This window comes from Lissotriton helveticus, chromosome 5_1, assembly GCF_964261635.1.
Source record: "Lissotriton helveticus chromosome 5_1, aLisHel1.1, whole genome shotgun sequence".
NCBI lineage: Eukaryota > Metazoa > Chordata > Amphibia > Caudata > Salamandridae > Lissotriton > Lissotriton helveticus.
Window position 1 is genome coordinate 2,101,113,098 of NC_136065.1, and position 18,386 is coordinate 2,101,131,483.

The 18,386-nt window shown below is 44.4% G+C and overlaps 1 protein-coding gene across 6 annotated transcripts in view; it reads left to right on the forward strand.

The window, feature by feature from the left end:
- The window catches only part of LOC144756353 (uncharacterized), a 430,517-nt gene that overhangs the window by 362,390 nt on the left and 49,741 nt on the right, over nt 1-18,386 (forward strand). For all 6 annotated transcript variants that reach the window (XM_078646112.1, XM_078646111.1, XM_078646113.1 and 3 more), the window contains one exon: nt 12,808-12,943. The gene's annotated coding sequence lies outside the window, so the exon portion shown is untranslated. The remainder of the gene's footprint in view (nt 1-12,807; nt 12,944-18,386) is intronic.

Genomic DNA, 18,386 nt, shown 5'->3' on the forward strand with positions numbered 1-18,386 from the left:
ATTCTGCCCGGGATCGGACAGTGTGGACTTACCTGCAGCCGCCACAATTCGAACCCAGGTTTCCATCAGCAGCTTTGGGGAAGATTCATGCAAAGTGGCTCAAAGTAGCTCAAAACTTTCTTGGGTGCTGGAAAAGTGTTTTTTGTGCAAATCGTGTTTTTTCTGATCCGTGCCACTTCGAGTCAACGGTGTGTTACATACGAGGTATTTGGATGGTGCAGCTTAAGCACCCATGTTTTTTCACACACAGCCCTAGCTACTAAAATTATCAGACTGTGTAAAAAACATAATGCTTCCATGAGGTAGGTGCAAAGTTGGAGAAATATATTTATTTCTCTAAACAGTTCATACATTGCATGTGGGCTACATTGCACAGCAAACATCCAATTTGCGATTTTTTTTTAAATTGTCTTGTTTTAGGATTGTGTACTGGAAGTGTATACTTCCAGTGCAGAACTTATGCTAGACATCAGGCACACATCTACTGCAAAGGTTTTGTTCTTGCCGCTAGGCAGCCGGTTTGTCAGCGGCAGCCAGCACAGGATGGGGCAGAAGAGAGTAGGGGTGGGAGGGAACGTCGTTAGACGTTGGTATAGATATATTTAAATAAATAAAGAATACCTATTCTGCCGACTCGTCTCGCCTCGCCCCGCCCCACCTCACCACGCTTACCTGTGCTGGCCGCCGCTGCGGTTTGTGCTCCAGTGCAGTGGAAGAGAGCAGCAGCACAGCGTATTTAATACATGTGGCTCGGAGCTTCCGTCGCAACTTTGTGCTACACATCTCAGCAATTGATTATTAAAAGTATTATATTTTTACATATATTTGTTAAGCTAAATTTGAGGTATTTTATCTATACTAAGCTTGTCTAAGCAAACCATATGAAGCAGTGACCTTTACTCTTTGAAACATTACACTGAACTTACATGAGAACCTATTCGCAGCAGTAGTCTTCTATCTATATCTATAGTACTATTATAAAGGAAGAACTTTGCACCTTTGAGGCGGGTAAACTCGGGAACCACAGCGCCAATCCACACACCCGATACTTTATTGTAATCGTCAAGGTGTGCAGTTGGACATAGGCTATATAAAGTATAAAAATATGCGTTATTTAAAAAAATTAACATAAAAAAAAAGTAGTCCCTTCGAAGTAGCGCCGGCCGCGACCTGCGTGCTGACATCAGGAGCGCGGGGAGGAGCGGCGTCCAGGAACACGAGGAGGAGCGGCGGACATGGCGCGGGGGAGGAGCGGTGACGCACGGCGAAATGGCGGTGAGGACCAGCGGACAAGCGGTAAGCGGCGAGGAGCGGCGGAGCGGTGAAATGAGGAGCGCGAGGGAGGAGCGGCGGCTGAGGTAAGGCTCCGGGCAGGCGGGGGATGGGGCGGGCGGGGGCCCGGGCTGCTTCACAATGTCGGGGCGGGCGGGGGCCGGGCTGCTGCACAATGTGCTGTGAAATGAGGAGCGCGGGGGAGGAGCGGCGGCCTAGGTAAGGCTCCGAGCAGGCGGGGGACGGGGCGGGTGGGGGCCCGGCTGCTTGACAATGTCTGGGCCGGCGGGGGGCTGGGCTGCAGCACAATGTCGGGGCGGCCGGGGAAGCCTGATTGCTCCCGGACAAGGTCGGGACGGGCTGCTAGTACTAATATAATAAAGAGAGAGCCCAAACTTATGAGGCGGGTAATCTCAGGAACCACAGCACCAATCACAACACCCAATACAGCGTTGGAAAGAGCAGTTGCAGCAGAAGGACATAGGCTATGCAGACGCCCACCATATATATTTAAAAGGTAAAAGAACCGTGCCAGCAAAGTAGTCCCTTGTGGGCGTGTCTGCGTTGTGCTGTGGGCGTGTGCTGGAGGCGTGACAAACGCTGGGGGCGTGTGGTACGTTCCGCCCTTCATGCCATGTCTCATATCGTGTGCTGTGGGCGTGTGCTGGGGGCGTGGGCGGGGCGCGTGATTACGGAACAAAAAAGCGAGCATTGTGCCCAATATTTCTTTGTTTTTTCTTCCCAGGTTCTGTACATTCCAGCTCCGGGTGTCAACCCGGCTCCCTTTAAATACCCCTGCACCCCATAATCATAACCCACCCTTACTCCTTAAAATACCCCAACAGCCTTAAACACTAACCCATCTTAACCCTATAAATATGCCCTGTACCCCAAAACCCAAACCTATCCCTAAACCCTAAAAATACCCCTGTACCCCAAAACCCAAACTTAGCCCTGAACCCTATAAATACCCCTGTACCTCAAAACCCAAACCTACCCCTGAACCCTAAAAATACCCCTGTACCCCAAAACCCAAACCTAGCCCTGAACCCTAAAAATACCCCTGTACCCCAAAACCTAGCCCTGAACCCTTAAAATACCCCTGTACCCCAAAACCCAAACCTACCCCTGAACCCTAAAAATACCCCTGTACCCCAAAACCCAAACCTAGCCCTGAACCATAAAAATAACCCTGTACCCCAAAACCCAAACCTAGCCCTGAACCATAAAAATAACCCTTTACCCCAAAACTCAAACCTAGCCCTGAACCCTTAAAATACCCCTGTACCCCAAAACCAAAACCTACCCCGAACCCTAATAATACCCCTATACCCCAAAACCCAAACCTAGCCCTGAACCCTAAAAATACCCCTGTACCCCAAACCCCATACCTATCCCTAAACCCTAAAACTACCCCTGTACCCCATAACTATATCTGAACCCTTAAAATACCCAAACACCCCAAAACATATACCTCAGTACCCCAAAACATATACCCCTATACCCATTCTTACCTTATCCAAACATTTAAAAAAAACATGCTTTTACCATTTATGCATTTACAACGAATTTCGTTGTAAATGTATGCGTGGTAAAGCATATAAAATGTAATGCCATGCGTTATAATGGCATTGAGGAGTCATGGTACTTTCGTAATGAAAGTATACGGAGTGATGGTATGCGGAAAGAAAGTTGCGGAATAATGGGTGTTTACCCTCCCCCGGTAAGTACATTGGTGGCACGGCGGCCCCCATCTCCAGCAACATACTCATATTTTTTCACCACCAATTTGAAAAATGCACAGGTCTCTCTCATTGATGGCCAGCACCGACATACACTTTTAGACACACCTCCCGCCACAAGTTCTAGAATTGCAAACTTTAGAGCTGGGGAGCTACGTTCGAATCTCGGCATCAGCTCAACAAACTGTGATTCCAGGCAAATCGCTTTGTCTCCCCGTGCCTACCACAAATGAATGTGTTCTTCTGTAATGTATATTGTGCTCATGCCATGTTGTCGAGTTCGCGCTATATAATATTGCAAGGAAAAATAAAGTAGGGAAACTCGAGTTCACACACTACTGAACGTGCACTCTTAAGTGCATCAGCAGTGCACTGTGAATCGGAGCGTTTCACAGGCCTGTCAAAGATCAGAAATGCTATCAAAACGAAATCCTACAAAACAATATACTACTGGACTGCAGCAATTCATACCCGGACAACGTCGGGACGGGCTGCTAGTAGGGTATAAAGTCATTAGTTATCTATAGAGAGAACATTTTAAATATGTGCAGCTGTAATACTGGGACTTGAAAGTTGCACTTTACAGTTATATGTTGTATTACATGTTGTATATAAAGTGCACCGCTATTGGGAAGGTTTCCTAGCATCGAAGAGCGGACCAGGCTCATATATATGTTGATTCAACAAAATGCCTGGCGTAGCGGAAGTAACATTCATAGAGCGCGCAGGTCACCCGACTATAATTTTACCATATGCACACTTGGGCCCATAAATTCAATTCACCATACTAATTTAATCGGGTAACCTACACTCTACTACCAGCAAGTAATTCTAACTGTTTCCTATATCATGGACTTACCAATCCTTGTCATTTGCCACCTATGACCACAATGGATCAGAGAGCTAGCTGAAAAGATAAGCAGTCTAAAATAACTTTAAAACATTTGCACTCTTTAAATAACCACAAACTCAAGAAGTTTTGAAAACCTTTATCTATTCTTCGTCAAGGGTTGAAAGCATAAGGTTTACAGCAAGCAAACTATCGATAACCAAAATCATGAAAAGCATATAACTATGTAAAAGATAAATTATGCCAACCATTTAGAAATCTAAAGGGAAGGTAAGAATAGGGAACATGCTAATAAGAAACTTTCAGAAATTAGACTTAATATGGTGTGTCTAAAGGACGGGGAAAATAAGGAACATGCTAGAATTCAAAGTTTAAGTACCCCTAGAAAGGTGGATAAGGAAAGGAACTCAATTTTGTAATAACGGAAAATTTGAAGTTACTATGTAGCTATAGGGAAGGTAAGAAATGGAACACGCTAATAATTCGGAGCAACCACTTTAATTCGGCTAAAGGAGGGTAAAGAAAGGAAACATCTATATTTCATGAGCAGTATTTCGCAATTGACTTAAAGGATGGGAAGAAAATGGAACATGCTAATAATCAGACTTTATTTATTGTCAGAACAGGGAGGGTAAGAAATAGGAACAATGGGCAAATAAGATCTTAACTGTTTCAAGAAAGGAAAGGAAAGGACGCAAGTGGGTTCCCTCACAGATATATATTTACCTAGAACGGTGTGGAGACCAACCCTGGCCACGGGTCAGTTAAGGACAGAAGGAGCCCCAAGGAAAACAGTTGCGAGTAGGCCAGCAGGTGCAGTATGGAAACCAGGACAGGAAAACCAGATTTGGATCAGAACCGGACCACCAAAGTTGAGACCAGCACCCACAGTTCAGTTGCAACGCCTGCGCTACACCCTCTCGGCAGCTATCAGTCAAACCCCCGATTGGGTTATCGAATTTCCCAGCAAAGTGCTTCGCCAATTGGGTCCGTGAGTCTGTCTGACAGAGTGCTCTGCAGCACCTCTGTTCTCGATCAGTTACTGAGTGCGTTGGGTCAGTGACAGGTCAGCTATTCCGACAAGTCGGACAATTTCTCTAGCTAAACCTAGGCTAGTTATACTGTTTTTCAGGTCAGTGTACCACCCCCCAAATGTTGCAAGTGTAAGGATCCCCAATTTCGATTGGACAAAAGAAAAGGACCGGTCATCACACCACCTAAGATTTGAGCTTTCTCAAGCTCCTCATTAGAATTTTTCATACCCGCCCATCGAATTTTGGGTTCTCATGACATATGCCTTATACATAACAATGGTGAATTTAATATTGTATACAATGTATTTTGTTTGGTACAGTTCTGCTTCTTCGACTAGGTGAGGGTTTTCTTCCCAGGCGCATCTTAGCTGGGGCAGCCATCTGGCAAATTTCCAAAGGTCATTGCTGTGGAGACTCGCAGATCTCGCGCAGACTCAGTTTCAAGCAAGATGGAGTACAGCAAGGGACAGCAGGCCATATTTCGTAATGTACCATGAAATGGAAAAGAAACAGTTTTAGAACACAGAAAAAATGAGTACACTGTATACCATGAACTTCTACTCTATACCCATTACTATATAATAAACTATAGCATTAGGGTTAATGCAGAACGAACAGCATAGCAAAAGCAGCACCGCAAGCTTCTCGCATGTGAGAACACAAAGCAGCCATTTTAGCTCTAATGCGCAGATGCGAACAGGTTCCCTCCAGAACTGCGAGTACGTCACGTCACATGGGTATGACCGACGCATGCGCAGTAGAAATTCCCGCGTAGCAGCAGCCATTTTAGGTTGCAAGCGTAATAGGATTAGTAAACACATAGGCGAGCGTCTCGGACACCCACAAATGTCAGAAAAGGGAAAATTAATAAGACAAACATATTGATTAGTTAATTAATGTTATTTGAGGTTCATGAATTTAAGCAAGTCGCTTTACGTGCGAATCCTTGCTCCATCAACGTCACTGACATTTGACCTACAGATGACATCACAGGTAGTGACACACCATGATCATTGATCTAATGGACTCACATGAAGAGATTACACATGACCTTTGACTTGCTGTTAGTATGTTGAGTTACTGTGTGCTCAGCTGGTGCATTGTAATACAAATCTGGCAAATAGAAGTGCTATGCGGCACCTGATATACTAACTCTCTTTTTACACTTATTTGAGAGGTATGACTTCATTTTGCTGACACTTTGCCATAAATGGTAATAAAAAATAGGTTTCTTGCTATGACCTTCAAATAGTGAGCATTCAGTCCAATACTTTTCAATATTAAGTTTGAATAGGAACACCCCTTCAATACCAGAGGAACCTGCTGCATAGGCTGAGCGCCACGCTTTGTGCCCACTTATGGAAATGCACAATCCAATGCCCGGCGTTCTTGGTATATTGCCCAGATTTAAAAACTGCAGTGCACCAAGAAAAACACATGAGAGTCAATACCATACAGTATATTGTGTGCTTGATGCATTTTGGTGATTAGTTATTTTAAAGTGGTCAGCATAGTTTGTTTCATAACAGCCCAAAATGCTGCAATGCAATTCCTCTTAACCTCTTCCATGCTCATGACGAGCTGGCATCATGAGTCACAGTGGAGCTGCGCTCATGACGAGCTGGGCTCGTCATAACGGCCCCGGTCCGCCCACGTGCGATTGATTCCTTGCCTGTGCGGGCAAATTAATCAGTGGGCGGAGTCGTGACGAGCTCCGCTCGTAACGAGCGCCGCAGCCCCTCCCCATCCCCCCGCACCATGAGGGAATTACCCCCGCAGCGAAGGGGTTAACATGGCAGGTTGTTTACATCGAAGTGTATAAAGCAAATTCTGATGCCTCAAATGCTAGCTAACAAGTGACATTTATTTTGTTACTGTGAGCCTCCCAAAAAAATGATGCACTGCATTTCATTAATACGTTATACATGCATCAACATTTGAATGAGAACCATAGTTGAGAGATTTGCATAATGTCCAATAAAAAAGTGCACAATTGTGTGATCTAGCCGATGAGGAAGAGCAGTTGCCTGATATTAGGTACAGTTCTAAACTAGACAGCGTGCCACCCAGCACTTACAAACAATGAGAACCTGCTTGGCACTCTGTCCAATTGAAAAGGCATTCATGCAACACCCAAAGCACATAATATAATGCTCTTTACAAACCATTAACATTGCAATTCCCTAAATACATGGCGACCTGAGACACAAGCAACGCCAGTGATGACTAACAAGGAAAGTGAAAGGGCTTGGGGGATGTTAAAAAAGAGAGGGAAATCCGTCAACGCAGATTCCATGATATTTACCCACAAGTAGTAGGAAAAGCAGCAGGGGAAGCAGAAGGGGGTTCTGTGGGAGCAGTGTGTAACTTGGAGAAGAGAAGACATCATAAACACTCAGCATGGACTATGACTCTGCTTTTGACTATTAAATGTACCCTTTAATTTGATAACTTCCATATATACGTGCAGTGCTTTGCTGAATTAAAAGCATTCATATGTAATAAATGTAAATGTGTTGTATTTGTAAAGCGCACGGCTGCCCACGCGATGGGGCGTCCTGGCGCTGCACTCATACCGCTGTGGAACCCTTCCTGGCTTTTCCATGTGAAATGTCCACTCCTGGGCACCCCCAAGGTGAAGCCAGGCATCCAAACACTGCTGGGGCCGTTGTGGAGATTAAGCAAACTATTGCCCTGAGTCACAGAGTGGGATCCATGATTAGACTAGGCACCGAGGCGAGAATGATCAGGTCCGGGGAGATTGAGTCCAAGAGCCGCCGAGGCGGAAATTGAACCCTGGTCCCGGGCCAGACTTCAGCATCAGGGTCTGCCGCTCTAACAAATGAGCCACGCTTCTCCACAATACAGGACAAGATTCCCAGATGTAGCAGGTTAGCAGTCCTGCTCTTTAGTCCTCTTACACCCGATGTACTCCCGTCTCCCACCTCATGCTCGGACCAGGCTTGGCCCGAGGCTATAAATAAATGGGAGGAGACCTCTCGGGGTCTTATGCCCGAACCAACACGTGAGTGTGTGCTAGTGTGTTCAAGAGCAAAGGCGCAATTGGTCGCACGAGACAGCGGCCTACCTGCCATATGGGTAGGCCGCAACACCAAGAGACCATGGAGCAGCTCCAGCTGCCCTTCCTGCACTTTTATAAGTCCTTAAAAATCATAACGGACACCATTCACTTGCCTTATACGTAAGCTGAAGCCACTACGCTGTGGCGCCTGCAATTCTAATACTCTTCGCCAGCCACCACTCCCAGGAAATGAAGCATATTTTCTTCTCTGTCAGACCTCAGAAACACAGGCTATTCCAAAGGCAGACAAAGTGAAGCTAACTGCTCCTGTGCATCGCATGTTCGTTTAGACTGTGCACCACCTGGAACTGCACACTGGTACAGGTAGGTTACTGTTTCACACCGCTTCTTAACCTCTTGAGCGCTCATGACGAGGTCAGCTCGTCATGAGCCACGGCGCTCCCGTGCTCATGACGAGCTGAGCTCGTCATGACCGCGCCCGTTAGATGGTACGGTCGCACGCTGGGCAGATTCCCCTGCTGTGCTGAGCGTTCCATTAAAACGGGTGCGGTCATGACGAGCTCAGCTTGTCATGAGCACCAGAGCGCCGTGGCTCATGACGAGCTGACCTCGTCATGAGCATGGAGGCGCTGTACGCGCCACCGCCCCCCACCCCCAGCACAGCGGGGGAATCCCGACAGCGGCAAACGGGCTAATGGACCTAGTGCAGGGCACAAGTCCTAAAAAATAAATAAATGGGGGGACGCTGACATCACGACAAGAAGTGAGGTCACGAAAGGTAGCGTGCACTAAGTTGCAGTTTATAGTTATCGAGCTCCTGGTAAAATAAGTGGGGGGATGCCGTCCTTCCGCGTGGTACCCCGACTCAAGCTCTGACCTAGTGCATACAGCGCAGAGTCTGAATTTGTGACCAAGCAGACCTGTTTCTCCCAGCTCAATAGTCGCTGCTGGAGTTCCGCTTCTTTTTTTGTCTTTTTTTCTAATTTAAATTGCGTGAATACAGGAGCATTGATGGGTGTTAACAATGACCCTGTCCATTCGGCCATTTCCTTCTTGTGATGGATAGAGTTCCTCGCCGCTCCTTGTCAGGCCCCCTCACCTGAAAAGGAGGCTTCTTGAGAAGCCCAATACAGAGAGAAACATGAACAGCGGAAACTAATCTCAGCTTGATATGCAATGGAGGGGTCGCAAGCCCTAAAAGACATCCATGCAGGTTCACCCACATTTATAGAGGCGAGAATAACAGCGTTTGAGGTTTGGCTTGAGCTTTCATAACCTTAACTTGGTACCACGGTTACACACTGAGGGCACAGTTTATGAAATCCCTGCATCAGTTTTGCACCACGTAAAGTGGTACATGCGTGGCTTTGAGTGGCCTCTTAAATCATGAGTCATGCGATGCAGCGCAAAGTGCTGCGACGCCTCATTCTGCTCCCGGGAAGTGTTCCATGGGCGTTACAGTGGTTACCATGCAACACCCATGGAGTTTGATGCTGCCCCATATTTACAAAGTGATGTAAACCTGGAGAAGTGTCAAATCTCTACGCCTCGCGAGGTGAGGCGTACAGAGGAGAAATATGTTAATTTCTCCTTGTTTTTTCCTCTTTCCATGTGTGCTACACTCTGCAGCATACATGGAAAGAGGAAAACGCCTCGGAGGATTGTTTTATGTGCAGGAAGGGGCACCTTCCTGCACAAAAACAATCTCTCCAGCAATACAGACACCATTGCACAATGGTGCAAGGGTGCCTACATTGGCGCTAGGCTCCCAACACGGCACAACCACAGGCATAAAGGACAGGAATGCACTGTATTGTTTAAATACGGTGCATTGCTGCTCTTTTGCTTTGGCATATGCAGCACAGCAAGATGCCCTGCTGCACTACCCTACGCCAAAATCACCTAAATGAGGGCCTGAGTTCCAGAGAGCACTTCTGTCCTTGCCTATGCCTTCATCATTTATTGGCTGAACTGCACTCATTGGCTTCAGATTTTCTTTGAATTACTTTAGGCAACAACCAATGAGAAAAGCCCTTCAAATGATAACAAAGGAAAAAGGCCATATTAGGTCTCTGCTATACAGCGCATGCGCTGTCTTGAAGAGACGTGTTGTGTTTAATCTGTGGGCTTCACCCCATCCGTAGGCTTACCATTTGCTCGCTCCATCATCGCTTTCATATGCTTTGTCCCAATCATTTCATGGCATGCATCTGTCATGCCTTTTCTTGTGTTTAGCCATCCCCAGAACATGGACCAAGTGCTAGTGTCCATCCACGGATCCCATTTTAGGAGCTACCTTTTCTTCGTGTTTGAGCACTCCACATGAGTGCCTGTGTTTTTTTTAACAAGAAATTCGATTGAATTTTCAGCGTACCAGGCGAGCGATGATCAGTAATAAAGATACAAAGGAAAGACATGTAATAATATCTCTGGCTATGTTATACAAACCCCAAAAAGCCGGCAAAACATCAGACCAAAAATTAAACCATAAAACCCCCCACCTCCCCCAAGGCGAACAGTACATACTTAGGGAACATTACATGTAGACACCAAGGAATTTCCCAGCCACATTACATGTGCATCAATACACTAAACAGGTAAGTTGTTCACCACTAACTGTTCAATGGGATCGCGAGTGGCAGACTGCGACACTGGGGGCAAATCTATTCCTCTGTAGTCGGCCCACCTAGACAAGATCTTTCGATGCTTCTGTGGACATCCCCTTTTCTGAAACACTATAACCTCTGCTGACACGCATCTATCCAGTTCCTTTTTCCAGTTGGAGACGGCGGGAGGGGACGAGTCCTTCCAGTGTTGTGCTATATCATGTTTAGCTAAGGTGAGGAGTGCTTGTGTTTTTACAAGCTCCTTGTTCTCCTCCCACCCGGGCTTCATTTCAAACTATGTATAGATTATTAAACTGCACTAACTGCAAGGCAGCAGAAATGCAAGCTGGTGTTATGTTCTTTTTTTACAGTTTTATATAGCGCGAACGTGACCTGAAGGTATCGGAGCGCTTTACATGAGCACCAGTTGCATTACAGATGAACACATTTATTTTTAGGATCGGAGAGATAAAGTGATTTTCTCAAAATAACAAGATGTAGATCCTTCTGCAGAGACTTGAACCCGGTTCCCCACCTTTAATTTTGCCCAAACCAGCTGTTATGCCACATCCTCTCCCAAAAGAATATAAACTGCACAGTTCCCAATTTGTTGGTATTGTGGACGGAGATTGCTTTCATTTTTCTTTTTACTTCTCCCTCCCAATCTATTACCTCGCGTTCATGCCTGCTAAACAAAAGATTTATCCGGCCTAAGCCAAGTTCTGTCTTCCCTCCCTATCCCACTTTCCGAGACAGTAGCGCTGGTGCTGTGGTGCATGTGCGCACTTGTGTGTTCCTTCAGGGGAAGATACTGAAGTGACCGCCATATGCTTAGCATTTTTACATGACCTTCAGTCATGCTCAACAGCTATTGGATTGCTGAGACCTATTGGCTTTGCCAGTGCTTGTTTCAATGGTTCTCACTGCACCGAGCCAACACTGCGAAGCCAGTAGCAGTGCAGGCTGGCAGGTAAGAGAGTTTAAAGCAGCATTTCTGACTATCAAGTTGTGCATAGTTTGATATCAAGTTGTCAGCCAATAGCCTCCTTCATGGTCTGAAGTAGCAAGGTAATTGTGCAGCTGGATGGGATTGATTTCACGACGCTGGTGTGAATCGGCTGGGAAGACCAGACTGCAGTTGGTTTTCTGTTGGACACGTGATCAATTGACACGGGCGTCCAAAGTGAGAGGTTTGCAGGTATGCTACCACGACGCAACCTCCAGGTGGTGTAAACATTGAAGTGGAAATATGAGAAGATAACCCCTTGTTGGCCCTGAAGAAGTTGCACAAAATAGAGCAAAGAAACATGTTGGCTACAGTAAACATTGGTTCAGTGTGAACCATTTTTAATTTGGAGAGCTCGCAGCCCAGAATAAAATGAGGAGTGGCCAGCTAGCTCTTTAATTTTAATGGTGAGAACCACATTTATTGTTTCTCACTGGAGTAATTTAGGTGTATGTGTACACACAATAGTAAGAGTGGTTTCCCTTGTCTTGCTATTGCACGAATAACCAGCACGCTTTCTGGTTTTCGTGAAGAAAAAGCACTGTTGTATGGTGTCTTGTCTTTTTATTTTTTCTGTCTCTTTTCTTTTCCACTACAAGAGAGTAAGTTACCTATGATGATAAGTGGGTATACTGGTAATTGTCATCCAGCAACCCCATTGGCGGTTCTACCGTGAGGGACTTTCTCTCTTTCTCCACATATTTTTCATTGGATGAATGGTGGGGTGTGTTGATGGTATTTGACATTTTTTACCTTTTTCCCCCTTTTTTTTTACATTCTCATAAGAAAAGACACTGGGACAGAAATAGATAGGTGTATAGTAAACGTGTTGGGGTATTGTGAAATCTTGCACCAACCCCCATAATTTCTGTCACCGGAAGACTTAAGTATTTAGTGTTTTTTGGGTTAGGCCATATTTTGTACATTGCAGTTTGAGTGGCGGGGCGGCCTTTTCCCTTTCTCTCCCCCTAGCGCTACCATTACATTGACAAATTGTGCAGCTGACTCAGGCTCTGCATGGTCTGCATGGATATAAGGGGAATTCATGTTTTATGAAGTTGTTTCTAGTAATAAGGTGTGACATTACAGAAAACAATATGTTTTGCACTAATTAAATGCTGTTGTTTTCACTGAAGTTTAAAATTTGTGATGTTTCCATTGAGAGTTATTTAAATCTGTAAAATACATATCTGAAATGCTACCGTACTGTAAACGTACAAGAGGTCTTTAACATATTCTTTCTTTCTCTTCCAGGCAATGGTTTACTATGGCATTTAATGTTCACGCTGAACTTTCCTTGCTGAGGCGGGCCTGCTCTTATGATAAAGCTACAGAGCGTGGACAGCCGTATAAAACATGAAAGGTGCTCCATGCAGGAGGTGCTAACCAGGTGATTAACAGTCTTTCTGATCTGTGCTCAAATGTTAAATGGACGATGCCTCTAGAAACATGCAAGGTTCAAAAATATATGTGTGCAATGGACCAAATGTCTTTTCTCCATTTTATTCCTATGTAGGCACTATTTGCACACGGACGCATACGATTACAAGTGCACTGTAAAGCAGACAGGCTTAGCTTAGGGTGATGTGTAAATATTCAAATTCAAAATAATAAAAATACTAAACCTAATACAAAAATAGAGTAAAATGTAGCAAACACAATAAAATCACAATGACAAAAATCCAATAAGGGGAACCAGAGACATGAATTTTAAAGATTTGAGGGAAATAGCATCAAGAAGCAGGCAGCTTCAATAATATTCAGTGGTCGCAATAGACCGGGACCTAAGAGCAATAGCAACAAGGTTCAGCCTGGTCCAAGGTTTTACCTTCTGATTTAGGGCTATATTTACATCTTGGCAGTATGTATACTCCGTCGCAACAGCAACGGAGTTTTCATACCACCAAGACTGTGGTCTGCGCGTCAGATTTATATGTGGGCGGACTTAAGTTTCAGCACAGTGGAGACTGCTCTGCCTACGGAGTCGAGCCGTCCATGGCAGATCTCTAACTATGTCTACCTAATTTACATGAATGGATTAGAGGTCAATTTTCAGTTCCTGCCACCGCCAGGAAAACCTTGGTGGTAAGGAGCAGTGAAAACTGTTAAATGCTCCGCTCACCATGGGAGACTACTCCCATGGCGAGCGAAGTATATTCTACCGTATTTTCAACAAAAAAAATCCCGCTTCACAATTTTCTATTGGTAAATGAAAAAGAAAACAGTTTGATGTACAGCTCCGTCATGTTGAGGGAGCCATGCACCAAACTTCAAAAAGCATTGACAGGAACTACTGTGGCGACGGTTCCTGGCAAAGCTTTATGCATCACGCCAGCTTAACTGTCATTTCTAAATTTGGCGGGTCCAGTAGTCTCGGCCTGGCTGATGTTAAGTTTTCCACCAGGCCCACAGAGATTACTCCATCCATAAAATTATAAATTGGGCCCTCAGTTTTCAAGTCTCAGTCCACCACATGAATACACTTCTGTAGTCCCTGTGGACCTCAGGGGAGGCACTTTGAGACTCGCAGAGTGTCAGGCAGAGGCCGACAGCAGGTTCCAGTTTAGGCCCAGTTGCTACTGGTCAGCTGGACAGTTGCAGGAAAGGTCTCTTGTAGCGTGTTTTATTCCTGTAGCTTGAACAGGAAGTCAGCCTTATGACTTTTGTAGTCCACCTCTTTGTCCTGGGTACAAGAGGAAGCAAGCCCTGATTTTCAAGGCTCCTCTAAAGTCACAGAAAGCAGGTCCAATTCTCTTCTGTTCTTTCTCAGTGTTCTGAAGTGGGTGTCTGGAGATGCCAACTTTATACCTGGCTTGAGCCAGTGAGTGGCAATGACTCCTGGGCGCATCCTAACCAATGGTGTAAAAGATACCAGAGTCAACCCTACCCACTTTGGTGAGTCCTCGGCCACACTAAACTTGGGGGTATATGTGGGAAGTGTACTGTGGTAATCCTTCTGTCCTACCACATCTAACACCTAAATCCAGCTTGAAGTTTCCACTGTACCCCCAGCAAGCCCAGAGAAAGAAGTCTGGCAGAATAAAAGCAGGGTTTTCCAACAAACAGAGAGTGAATACACATGAATTGTTTTGACATCCCGTTCCTGTCCTTTGAAGTGTGTCTCTAGTGTTATATCTAAACCAGGCAGACATGTCAAGTTAGCTCTGACACTCCTGCAGGATTCAACATGCTCATATCGGCCGAGTCAAAGTACTGTTAACAGTCTTGATCAAGCTGGGATGAGGGGGGGAGATTTGAATGCCGGGATGTTTGAAGCCCCGAAGGATGGGGAGACGGGAGACACTCTTAAAGATTCCCCCACGCAAGATCTAAATAGGGTCCCTAAGCCAGATCAGGAACAGCATATACAATATGTTTTAAATATACCTAGTGGTCAATCAACCTCGGCAGGAATCAGAGCACTGCATTGGCTCCCTGTGCAGCAGCGTGTGGAATTCAAGGCTGTATGCCTGGTTCATAAAGCATTGTACAGGGAGGGGCTAAGGACGTCCCAAAAATGTTTATTCCCTATAACCCCGCTCGCGTCCTAAAATCCAGTAATCTGGGCCTTCTCCAGATTGATAGGATTAGGCGAGTGAGATGGGGTGGAAGAACTTTTTCAAACTGTGCAGCAAAGTTATGGAACAAAAAGCCAACAGCCATGAGATTTCAGTCGAATCGACAAACCTTTAGGAAAGATCTGAAAACGTGGCTGTTTACCTCAATATAGCTCCTGTAACATAGACTGTACCACCTCCATAACACCACCGCCAAGACGACGCGGCATTCAAGCGCTTTACAAACTTAGGCATAGATGCATGAAGGTAAAATCCGCTCGCAAAGGGGCAGATTCTCACATCTGCCCCTTTGCGACCAGTATTTTTGCATTTGGGATGCATCATCCCAAATGCAAAAATCACAAATTAAGAAATCGCAAAATTGCGATTAGTTTGTATCTAAGGAATCTCAAATTGAGATTCCTTAAATGCAATGCATTAAAGTTTAAAAAATAGCGATTTCGCTAATGGGGCTCGCAAATTACCATGAAGTTGAACTTCTTGGTAATTTGAAAAAACTTTGAAAAATGCACTACAGTGCATTTTTCAAAGTTTCAAGTTGCGCACACACTTGCCCTAAGGGCATGTGTGTGCGCAACATATGTGCGCAGATCAATTTCAGGGGTGCAACAGGGTGTCCTTTGGACACCCCTGCACCCTTGAAATCGCATTCTCAATTTGCGATTCGCTAATTGCGATTCGCAAATTGAGAATGTTTTCCCATTAATTCCTATGGGCCTCTAGGCCCATAGGAATGAATGGGGAGTTATTCCTTAACTGCGACTCACAATTTGCGAGTCGCAATTAAGGAATTTTAAGAAATCACTATTTTTTCAGTGATTTCTTCATGCATTGCATTTTGCTATTCCTTAATTGCGAATCGTTATTTTTTGCAAAATGGGTTCTTGATGAATCTGGGGGATATATCCTATTCTATCCTAACATTGTAATGTCAAAGAGGATGCTCTCAGCCCCCACCTTTCTGCTAAGTTTAAAGTTGGTTGACTTGTCAATTAAAATGTCATGCTGTGTAGTCCCTGTGAGGCATTTCACACCTTTGTCACACTTATTCAAATACTAATCCCTGTCTGGGAAAAGTTGGAAAGCAGTTGCATATTACCCTCCAGGATCTTCAGGCAGGGAAAATATTCATTTCTAAAAGTTAATTGTCCTTACTGTTTATTAAAAAATCAGACTTCACTATTTAATTGAAGTGTTAATAACTATTAAAAATTGTTGTTTAAATAATTTTTTAGCTAGTCTCATTCCCGAGATACAGTTTTAGGATTTTTCTCTGTACCCTGGTTTTCTACATAGGAGAGGTAGGTTTCCCACAGGTGGAAAATAGCTTTTGGGTGCTAATCACATGTTATCATTAAGGTTTTACATGTCCTACTTTTAAATACTGTGCATCTGCCTTGTGGGCTTCAAGGCAGGGTGCATGATATTTAAAATATGGGTTGAATTAATAATATTTCAAAGGGAGGTTTTGAAATGTCAAAAGGGTTTATTTTAACTGGTAAAAATACAGTGTTTCAGTTACCGGAATAAGTATACAAAGGTATTCTTGAAGCAATGTTTTTTGTAAAAAAAAAATTCTAACTTTTTTAACTTTTTTTTTTTATTAAAGGTTTTCAAATAACATAACAATCAAGAGATCAGACCAGTAAATGTCTGCATTCATCAACCATGGGTAGTCAGTTCATGTTCAATATCAATATTAAATTAGCAAGGGCAATCTGTACTTACATTTCGCTATACATAAGCAGGGATATTTATCATCAGTTACATGTGTGAAGTCTAGGTAATATTACGTACATAATCTGTAAAGAAGAACCAATAATCTTTCGGACGGGACCTTGTCGGCAATTCTTCCTCATACGTTAACAACATATCTCTACATGAAGCCATGTCACTCATCCATTGTTTAACTGTTGGAACTTTCGTACCACACCAATTTTGAGATATCTGACGTTTTGCCAGTAACAATGCTATCACACAAAATTTACGCTTCATTGCCTTCACAGTTGTTAGCAGTCCCAATAAACAGGTCTTTATATTACATTCAATATCCATTCCTACCATTACTGCTATAGTGAAAGTGACCTCCTCCCAATAATCCTGTATCTTCGAACAATGCCAGGCTAAATGTATAAAGCCAGCCTCCATCATGCCACATCTTTTACACTTCGCATCTGCTTGTAGCCCATACCGATATAATTTCGCCGGAGTGTAGTATGTTTGATGCAGATATTTGAAGTGTAAAAGCCTTAGATTACCATTAGGCGTAAGTAGTTGAACCAATGTACATGTAATTTGCCACTCCCTCTCTGTGAGTGGTAAAGGTAGCACATCATTCCATCTTTTCATCGCTTTCTCTGTTGTGTACGGTATTTCATTTTGTGCTACGGAGTATAATCTAGAAACTAGATGCGTAGTATTTGATGATGTCAGGATCATTTGTAAGGTATCCAAGCTAGCTTGTTCAGCCGGGAATTCTGGATACAGCTGTTTAATGGCTCTCTGTAGTCTATAGTACGTGTAGCGAAATAATAATGTTTGATTTTGGATGTATGTAAGATCCTACAGTGGACGAAATCTACCTTCATGGTAAAGATCTCCAAATGTATCAATCCCTACTTGTCGTAGGAGGTCCATTCCTACTTCCTCCCCTGTGACCGAAAGCTCTGGGTGGTGGTGTAGCGGGAGCACCGGTGCATATAAGGGTACCTTGTGTGCCATTTGCCCCAGTCTCCGCCACGCATCAGTAGTAGCGTCTACAGTATTAATGTCCTCGTCATGTAACGGTGGCCTTCTGTGTGTTATTATGGCTGACGGGTATTGGTGACGCATCACCCTCTTCAATTGCTACGTGCGTTAAATATGGTATCTCATGATACCAGTATGTAGCATATTGCGCTTGTGCACACAGGTAATACAAGAGGAAATCTGGAACACAGAAGCCCCCCTCGTGTAAGGGAGCTTTAATGCTCGAAGTTCTACACGCGCTTGTTTCCCCGCAAAATTAATGTAAGCACTAACGATGTAATCTTGTTAAACACCGCTCTCGGAGGGGTGGGGGGGATAGGGATATTATTAAACATATAAAGAAATTTAGGGAAGACGTTAATTTTCACAATTGCAATGCGATCACCCATGGAGAGCGGCAATTGTATGCATCTGTTAATTTTATCTTCTAATACAGAGATCACTCTCCCACAGTTCGTTCGTACTACCATGCCTGGATTCCTGTGGAACCACACCCCTAAATATTTC